Source organism: Berghia stephanieae, chromosome 4, assembly GCF_034508935.2.
Source record: "Berghia stephanieae isolate SIO BIC M18660-M18661 chromosome 4, UCSD_Bste_1.3, whole genome shotgun sequence".
Lineage (NCBI taxonomy): Eukaryota > Metazoa > Mollusca > Gastropoda > Nudibranchia > Aeolidiidae > Berghia > Berghia stephanieae.
In genome coordinates this window covers 20,596,658-20,607,171 of record NC_088363.1, presented here as the reverse complement: position 1 = coordinate 20,607,171, position 10,514 = coordinate 20,596,658, and the positions used below count along the sequence as shown (strand labels likewise).

Here is a 10,514-nt window from a genome sequence, read left to right as displayed (position 1 = left end):
TCTCTCTCTCTCTCTCTCTCTCTCTCTCTCTCTCTATCTATCTATCTATCTATCTATCTATCTATCTATCTCTATCTATCTATCTATCTATCTATCTATCTATTTCTTTCTTTCTCTTTCTATCTCTCTTTATCTCTATCCCTATCGACATCGGCCTCTCTCTCTCTCTCTCTATCTCTCTCTCTCTCTCTCTCTCTCTCTCTCTAGTTCTTTCTCTATATCTAACTATCCCCTTCGATATCGGTCTTCGCCCCCCCCCCCCCCTCCCACCCTCTCTCTCTCTCTCTCTCTCTCTCTCTCTCTCTCTCTCTCTCTCTCTCTCTCTCTCTCTGTGTGTGTGTGTGTGTGTGTGTCTCTCTCTCTCTATTCCTCGCTCTCTCTCTCTCTCTCTCTCTCTCTCTCTCTCTCTCTCTCTCTCTCTCTCTCTCTCTCTCTTTCTTTCTTTCTTTCTTTCTTTTCTTTCTTTCTTTCTTTCTTTATGTCTTTCTATTTTTCTAATTTTTTTTATCTTCAGCACCTTTTTTTCTTTTCCACAGATGGCGAATGACAATTTTTAATACAAAGTTTGGGTTGTTGTGGTTTTTAAAAATATTTTGCTTGTTTGTTTTTGCAATCTTTTGATGCTATTTTAAAATATATTTTATTAATTTTCTTATATTTTGCTATTTATATACCCTCAAGTTTATTTCTTGCTTTATTCATTATTCTTAATTCAACAATTTTATTTGTCTTTTTTCCCCACCCTTGTCTGTATGAAAATGACTTTAATCTTTCCTCTTTTGCCATACCGAAGGTCAAATCCATTAAGTTATGTATTAAATTAGCGACAAGTTTCAAAATTTTCCATTGGTTACATATTGCTTTTTTACACCGAAAACTAAGCCCTATGTTCTCCGTATTAAGTACTACATTAAAAAGTAAAAATAAAGGTGAAACTATTAAAAAGACGTTATAGTTATGACATCAACGTAATAGAACAACGTCAAGAACCATTAAAATTTCTTCAAGATTAAAAATAGAACCAGAAAAAATTTTCAAAAGTAGCTAGCTAATCAATTTTAATCACCTGTCTCTCTTAATAATGCACCGTGGAAGAAAAAAAACAACATTTTATTTACATCGATTTTACATAAAACGTTTTTTTGTGGACAACCGATCCACCCAAATCGATTGAGCAAGTGATATCGGCTGCCTTCTTAACCTATATGAAAAGTTACTGGGGTATGTATTGCTGATCGGCGATACAAGGTCCTGATCGACAACGGGGACCACCAGGAATTCTGAGAGGGGAGAAACCAAATAAAAGCTTGAGGGGGAACTACTCGCAGTGCATACCAATGCCATGTAAAGGACGCGAGTGATACAATATTGTGCCAGGGAGTGACGCAAAATGTTGAGTGCCTTGTCGCGGTGCTTGTATACGTTGTCCATTTAAATAGCTACAGGAAGCCAGTGCTATTTGTGTTCATACGGGCTACATATTATGGCAAAGGTGTGATATTGTTATTAGGACACAGGTATGTATTGATTTTTATAATTCTTGAATTGATCTCATCATTTCAAATAAAAATATGACACTGTTTTAATTGTTATATTTATTTAACCTGATTCTGTGAACCTAGCAACAAAAATAACACTCGTTTAACGCTTATCATTACATCTATTACAGATTCTGCTGCTAATTTTACTGCTACAATTTCCTCTACCACTTATTCTGCTACAAATACGACACCACAAGTCCACCGTTATTTCTATTTTGGCTATTTCTACTTTTACCACTGCCACCAATAATATTACTAACACTACTGCTACTAATTCCCCTGTTACTACTACTATATCTACCACTACTACTACTATTACTACTACTCCTACTGCCACTACTACTACTACTACTACTACTACTACTACTACTACTACTACTACTACTACTACTACTACTAGACTGTACTACTATTACTACTACTACTACTACTACTACTACTACTATACTACTACTACTACTACAACTACAACTACTGCTACTACTACTACTACTACTACTACTACTACTACTACTACTACTACTACTTATACTACTACTACTACTACTATACTACTACTACTACTACTACTACTACTACTACTACTACTACTACTACTCTACTACTACTACTACTACACACTTTACTACTACTACAAAGCTACTACTACACGTCTATAAATAACGCGTGCTACTACTACCACTGCTACACAACAACAACAACAACAACTACTACTACTACTGCTACTACTACTACTACTACAACTGCTACTACCTTTACTACAACAACTACTGCGACTACTACTACTACTAATACTACTACTACTACTACTACTACTACTACTACTACTACTACTACTCTACTACTACGACGACGACGACGACGACTACTACTACTACTACTACTACTACTACTACTACTACTACTACACTATTACTACTACTACAAACTACTACTACACACGTCTATAAATAACGCTGCTGCTACTACTACTACTATACTACTACTACTACTACTACTACTACTACTACTACTACTACTACTACTACTACTATTACTATTATTATTATTATTATATTATTATTATTATTATTATTATTATTATTATTATTATCACTTGTGATTTAATGGGAGTAACGATAATTCAGTGGATATGGCGTCGTTGATTTGGATTTCGAGCAGAATTCTTTACTGTCTCCACACCCTCCCCCATCACTTTCCGTCCCTTTTCAATTGAACAAGGATTAGGTAATGGAATTCATAAGTTCCAGTACAAAGCGCTTTTTTAAAAAATATACGTCGTATATTTTTATATATTTATATATATATATATATATATATATATATATATATATATATATATATAATAGGCAGATAGATAGATTGATAGATAGATAGATAGATAGATAGATAGATAGATAGATAGATAGATAAATAGATAGATAGATAGATAGATAGATAGATAGATAGATAGATAGATAGATAGATAGATAGATAGATAGACTAAATTATCGATCCCTCGATCTATTGGCTCGCGTCATAACGTTCGATACATTGTAGTGCTCTATTTCCTTATACAAGAACAATCTAGAGTGCAGCCAAGACATTTCCGGACAGTGAGATAAGATCCAGGATGTTACGTGTCTACACCTGGAGTTATTTCAACCACTCTTGCTGATTTACAGGATTACAACACTGTTATATAGTAGGTCACAATAGCTTTATCACACTAACCTTCAATATAGCACGGACATCACTATATATTTACATCCTGGAGGGACATTAAATCAAACGGTATCAATCCTGTAAAGAAATTAATGTCAGAACCTCCTGAGTGAGCGATTGGACATTTAAAAATGTCTGTCTCCAGATAGCAGTTATTTTTGTTTCCATTACCTTTTTACAAGCTTCAAAAGGACACCGTTTGATTTAGTAAAACTAAAATTGAATATTATTCGTATTTCCAGTGTACGCTGTAAGTTGATGTGGATTTCAATGAGTAAAAATTGTAGACTTTAAAATTAAAATTCTAGTAAGTTTGAAATGTTCTTTAAACAAAATCGGTCGCTAAGACATAGAGTTGTATAATATACGGTAACGCTATTTTTATGATGAAAGATAATTTGCTTTCGTTTCCACATCCATTGATCACTGTCCACATAATTTAAGATATTCATTTGAAACATAGGCTTTCAATTTTTGTCTCAGTTAGAGTTGAACAACCTTATCCACAACATACAAAAAGAGATACACTTCAATCTAATCAGTTTTTTTTTTCCACGTGGTAATATTTGCACTTAAAAATTAAGCGTTGAATGGACGGTAAACATTCCTTGTTTAACTTAACAATAAAAGTTATATCTGCCAGATCCAACAGCCTCGCTTATCCAATCACTGTTGGATGGAAAGAGGCGAAAGTTTCATCTGTTGAACTATTTTGTGCATATTCATATATTCTCGGTTTTCATTCTCCTTGCGGTTTATGGTAAGGTCACTAACAAGAAACTTCATTCGTGTTTTAAAAAGACCGATGAAACGGTGTAGTGTCTACTGCCGTAATCTGGAAATAACACGTATATAAAATGTTGGCCAGAAACCTATCGATAGATTAAAAGGACCCTCATCTTTGAAACTTAATAAATACCTTGAAAGTCATTGCTTATTACATCTCTCTCTCTCTCTCTCTCTCTCTCTCTCTCTCTCTCTCTCTCTCTCTCTTAAAATTTAATTTATTGATCTATCAATCCTTATCTACCTGACCGCCCGTCGATGAATGCATATTTTCATTCTGGTACTTCAGTCTGGATGAGAAAGAAAGCCGTTTTCAAGAAGTCCTTTATATCACGTAATCTCAGTAGAACAATAATCATGCCACGTATTAACAAAATGCTTTTTTTTAAAATAATCATGGTCAGAAAGCATTTACTTTATAATATACTGATCGATTAAAATGACCGCCAAAATATAGATTTTTTTTTTACATCGAGACATCTTCCTGTTAAAACAATTTGGCGGTTATTTTAATTGATCGATCGATTACGCAAAAGTCCGTTAACCAAAATATATAAAGCTTTTTTTTTTTGTTACTGTCCGGTAGATTAAATATATCAACTGTCTTTTAATTATTTTTTTTAAATAGCAGTGTAGTCAATGTAGGCTCGTTCAGGTTAATCTCGATAATCGAATACAAAGGAAATATCATTCTGTCGCACTCAGATAATAACAAAAAAACACGTATTTAAAAATTTTGCCAGAAAACTCTGCCTTAAAATATTGATCGATTAAAATGACGCCCATCTTGTCATAAACTCTCTAAACCTGGGACTTCAAAAAGTATCCAAGGAATTACCATATTCGAGAGTTTTTAGCAAGATGAGCGTTATTTTAATTGATTGATATTTAATTTGAAGGACGAGTTTTCTGGCCAAAATTTTAAAAGGTGTTTGTTTTTGTTTTTTGTTCAGTATAGGCGACATTGACAATCAAATAATGATATTGTTCAAAGACCAATCAATAACTCCAAGGTCTGTCTAAGAAGACGTACTATTTGTTTATCAGCTTTTATTCATGACATTACTTGAGACGGCGTTTCAAAACACCGGTCTTTGTCATTACCATTTATTGATCACCGTTACTAACATTATAACGTAATGGTATAATTACAGTTTAACGTTGAAATAAGGTATTGTGTATCTATATATTGTGTGCTTATGTTATGTTAATCATTCGATTGCCTGGCTTACGAAATTATTTATTGTAATAAACCATTGGAAGTTAACGACTTCTGCGACTCAGCGCTATAATGTCTTATCTTGTTACAAATGCAAGCGATGTCGAGTATGGTAAATGACCAGACGGGCGACAATATTTCCCAAATTCTGCCTCCCCCCCCCCCCCCCCCCGCAATGAGTTCTCAGGTAAGACATTTAATACACTTTACTCAACTCGACTCAGGTGTTAATGGATACCTGGCTCTGAGCAGTGACGGAGTCTTTGCACAAAAACTCTCGTTAAACATGCAACTTCCACTGTATGAGAAAGAAATTTAGTTCCATTTGACCTGCTGGGGGAGGGGGGGGGGATAAATTAAGTATTAAAAAGCGCATTAAGTACTGTAAAACGTAGTACATACTACACAAGCAAGAGCATGGTGAAACCGTAGAACTACACAATACAGACAAGCCAAACTTTGTCACTAACACATATATCATATATGTAACATTAATCGTTTATATATCTAAAAGAATGTGTTAACAATAGAATTCCCTTCGAACAGAAGACAAAGAGGTAAACAATGGGGTGACATCAACCTCAACTGGAGACATTCTAGGGAGGCAGTCATTAAAACTATAATTATTTTAAGGCATTAAAATCACTTTAAAGGCATTGGGTAGAAGTCAGTGTAACATAGATAGACAAGCAGTAAACAGAATGACAGGTGGAAAGACAGATCGATAGATAAATGCATGATAGATAAATAGATGGATAGATAAATAGATTGAGTGATTATTCATTTATTTATTTATTGACACATAGACACTTGGGTTAGAGAAAGATAGATAGGTAGATATATATAGATAGATAGATAGAAAGAAAGATAGATAGATAGATAGAAAAGATAGATAGTGAATAGATAGGTAGATATATATAGATAGATAGATAGAAAGAAAGATAGATAGATAGATAGATAGATTGATTGTTTATTTGATTGATTGATTAAGATATAGATAGAGAGATAAATAGAGACGGACAGAAAGATATATTTATAGATAGATGAATAGATATAAAGATATATAATATATATATATTATAATATATAGATTTGTAGATTAGATAGATAGATAGATAGATAGATAGTGATAGATAGATAGATAGATAGATTAGATAGATAGTAGATAGAAAGATAGATAGATAGATAGATATATAGATAGATAAATAGATAGTAGATAAATAGTAGATAGATAGATAGATAGATAGATAGATAGATAGATAGATAGATAGATAGATAGATAGATAGATAGATAGATAGATAGTTGCAAGTAGATAGATTTCTCTCTTTACAATCCTCCTCGAACGTTTGATTTTAGAAGGAAATCAATCTTAATCACAAATGTGACCTCTTCAGTTGCAATATTAATCTTTTAGGGGTTTTTGTTGGGTTTGTATTTTGGTCACATGCTGTCATTTTTACGAGAAAGGCTGCACTATAAACGTCATCATAAAATGGTTTTAATTTATAATTTTCATTCTGTATTATAAAGGGACATTTTCAAACGTTCAACTGACACACTTGTTGTCTACTGTTCAATCAAGTATTTATTTATAGCTATGACTGAAGGTCGCTTGGTTCTTACGTCTTACTCAGTATATAAATAGATAAACAAACAAACAAACAAAAGATTTAAATTATCCTCATCTTGGAGAAAAAAATGTTAAACCTGGGACTTCGCGACGAGTTTTTGCCAAGTTGGGGTTCATTTAAATCGATCAATATTTTAAGGCTGGTTTTCCAAAACTCGTTAAGTCGATTTTTCTACTTTTTGAGAGTTTCCGTCCATGAGATAAATTGGAACTTAAGCACCAAATGGCACAAGAATTCCCTTAGATTTGTGTGAATTTGAAGTTTAGATGTAATAAAATAATAGACCGAATGAGGCATTTTGGGAGAACTAATCCTCAATATCTCAAAATTGGAAAATCGGAGTTAGGGAGTTTTGGAAAACCACTCTTGGACGGAGTTTTCTGGCCAAATCTTTAAATACAAGTTTTTTCCAGAGTAATGAAGTTAACTGGTTAATTAATTAAATAAATGATTAAATTAATAATAAATAAAGCAATCAATCTCTGGGGTATCTAGATTTAAAAGTCGTGCTTTACTTTCGCTACCCAAGAAAGTTTTGATCTAATGGTGCGCTAGTTGGTGTCTCTTTTAGATCGATAGCAAGTTGTGGGTTTGAATTTCGGTGGAGACTGTAAATTTATTGTATAAGTTCTTAAAAGCTTAGTCATAGGTAAGAAATCCCTCCAAACAGTTATAACGCACATGACATTGAAAATGAACCTTCTGCCTTTTGTATGATTTCAAATATTCTGGTTTTGACTTTGAATTCAATCGTTTTGAACGGAATCGGAAAAAAGCTTTCACATTTTCTTTCATTTCAATAGACACTTGGATGACTTATCACCTCACTCGGTGTTATCAATGAATCACTTAAGTCTTTCTGGATTCTGAAAAAAATCACGTATTTGTAATTTTGGCCAGAAAACTTGTCCTCCAATTATCGATCGATTAAAATGAACGTCATCGTGTCAGAAACTCAAACCTGGGACTTCAGTGAAATCCCTGGCTTGAGAGGGTTTTTTTTTTTTGGCAAGATAAGGGTAATTTTAATAGATCGATAGATATTTGAAGGACAAGTTTTCTGGCCAAAATATAAAAACGTGATTTTTCAGAGTACGGGTAGTATAATGCTATATATCATCGCCTTCGATTAGAGTGGAATGGAATGCAAGAGAAGGTAATCAGTGACTTATTGACGTCAGAGGGAGCTTCATTTGCAAGGGAAATAATGAGCACAACAAATTTAACTCCAAATTATGTCACAGACAGATCTTGCGTTTTCAAGGCAAGATTATGTTTATTTATGTACTGTGCTGTGTATGTATGTATGTATGTATGTATGTATGTATGTATGTATGTATGTTGTATGTATGTATGTATGTATGTATGTATGTATGTATGTATGTATGTATGTATGTATGTATGTATGTATGTATGTATGTATGTATGTATGTATGTATGTTGATGTATGTATGTATGTATTGTTGTATGTATGTATGTATGTATGTATGTTGTATGTATGTATGTATGTATGTATGTATGTATGTATGTATGTATGTGTGATGTATGTATGTATGTATGTATGTATTATGTATGTATGTGTGTATGTATGTATGTATGTATGTATGTATGTATGTATGTATTTATGTATGTATGTATGTATGAGTGTGTATGTATGTATGTATGTATGTATGTATGTATGTATGTGTGTGAGTGTGTTTGTGTGTGTATGGTGGTAGATATGTTTGGGTGACTGTATGTGTGTGTATGCGTGTGTGTGATAGATGTGTGTGGGTGACGGAATGTTAGTGTGTGTGTATGGGTGTGTGTGAGTGTGTGTGTGGGTATGTGTGTGTGAGTGAAATACTGCATGCTGTAGAGATTTTGGTCAATAGAGAAGAGTAGGCATTTTCCGCTTTCTTTTTTTCTCCAAATTTATTGGATTAACATTTCATAGATTATTTCTTTTTCACAAATTGGCACAATCCATCCATACCGGCGTGTACTTATTATATAAATATATATATATATATATAAAATATATATATATATATATATATATATATATATATATATTTATATATCCAAATTGATTGGATTAACATTTCATAGATTATTTCTTTTCACAAATTGGCACAATCATCCATACCGTGTGTACTATTACGGTATATAATATATATATATATATATATATAATATATATATATATATATATATATATATATATAATATTAATATACGTCGATCCATACAGTATTTTCCAGTTTTCTTGTAACATAGGGTTAGACATCGGGTCAACATAGACTGTAAATATATAAAGGAACTATTTCCATTTGACATAAGTCAGAAATACCTTGCTTAAAAGTGTACTGTTCTTCTAAATTCCCTTTAACGGTATCGTGTAATTTGCCAAACACATATGTAAATGTTGCTGCTCGAAGCTCGAAGAAATAAATAACAATGTGAAATTGAAAGTAAGCTTCAATTCAGATAAAGTGGACGTTTCGGGGTTCCCCTTTATCAACAAAACAGGATGAATGAATCACTACAGACGAATGAAATAATGTGGTAGTCTAAAACGGTAGGGCTGCCTGAAGCCGGTGATCTCCATTTTCATTCTTTCGTTAGTAATGTGGTAGTCGCGTTGTACATCTTTAACTGGTTCGCAACAATTGCTTGCTATTCTTTTGATAGGACGCTTGTCTATTGCAGAGTACTTTCCGATCCATCATATCCAACAGATATGGCTATGGCGATCCAACTCATTGTTGAGGTGGACTGACGGTCAAGAGGGAAAAAGAATTCGAGTCAACCCAAGATCGATCCAGATCCCTTCGCCTGTGAGGCGAGTGGTCTAGAAACTGGGACTGATTGCAATCGAGAATCCGATTTATTCTGAATAATGAAATATGTTCATATTTTCTAACGCTCTCCGTATCTCGAATCAAGTGTCAATGAATACCTACAGTGACGGATAGTATAAGAGTATTCGTACCAAGAGGAGGCCTAACAGGCAACTGGTACTGTACGAAATGGAAATATGTTTCAATATGGCCTGCCGCGGTGGGGGGGGGAGGGGGGAGGGGAGGGGGCTTTAAAGCATTGTCAAGCGTATTGAGCGTGGTACATCCGTGGAAATGAGCTATATAAGTGTTCATATTTATTTCTTCATTTTATTTATGTAATTTCCTTCCTATTCCGCTTTCTTTCTTTCTTTTTTTTTCTTTTTTTTTTGAGTGGGGGGGGGGGGGGAGGGGGAGGGTTGGGGGTACTCTAAGCCAAAGTCGACGTGCACTTATTTGCAGGTCTGATAACCCAATTCCTGATGGGCTCATTGTTTGTAATGGAAATCTCAAAAGATGACGCAAAATATGGTCCATTACAACAATATTAAACTGGGCCCATAAGTGGGTTCGGATGTCAGACTTGCATATGTGTACACGTCAGCCAAAGTCAATCTAGAAAAAGCCGATTTTCCTTTTATAAACCTCAGTGTTCAATTCGGGGAGACATCACTAAATCACTAAAAATAATAATATGTCAGAGATTAAAGTCATTGTTCGCCATAAATATTTATTTCATTTGCCCATCCACATTTCCTATTTGGCAACATCAAACAAGTAATAAGTAACTCTAATACCAATAATGAGGAA

At 33.7% G+C, this 10,514-nt stretch overlaps 1 protein-coding gene across 2 annotated transcripts in view; it reads left to right on the top strand.

Annotated features, from left to right (window-relative positions):
- The first annotated feature begins 1,215 nt into the window (after positions 1–1,215).
- The window catches only part of LOC144970202 (uncharacterized), a 28,148-nt gene continuing 18,849 nt past the window's right edge, over positions 1,216–10,514 (top strand). The window contains exon 1 of one of the 2 annotated variants that reach the window (XM_078909592.1): positions 1,216–1,517. The gene's annotated coding sequence lies outside the window, so the exon portion shown is untranslated. Of the gene's footprint in view, positions 1,518–3,206; positions 3,226–10,514 lie in introns of those variants that run through there. The other variant, XM_078909593.1, reaches the window with a different exon arrangement.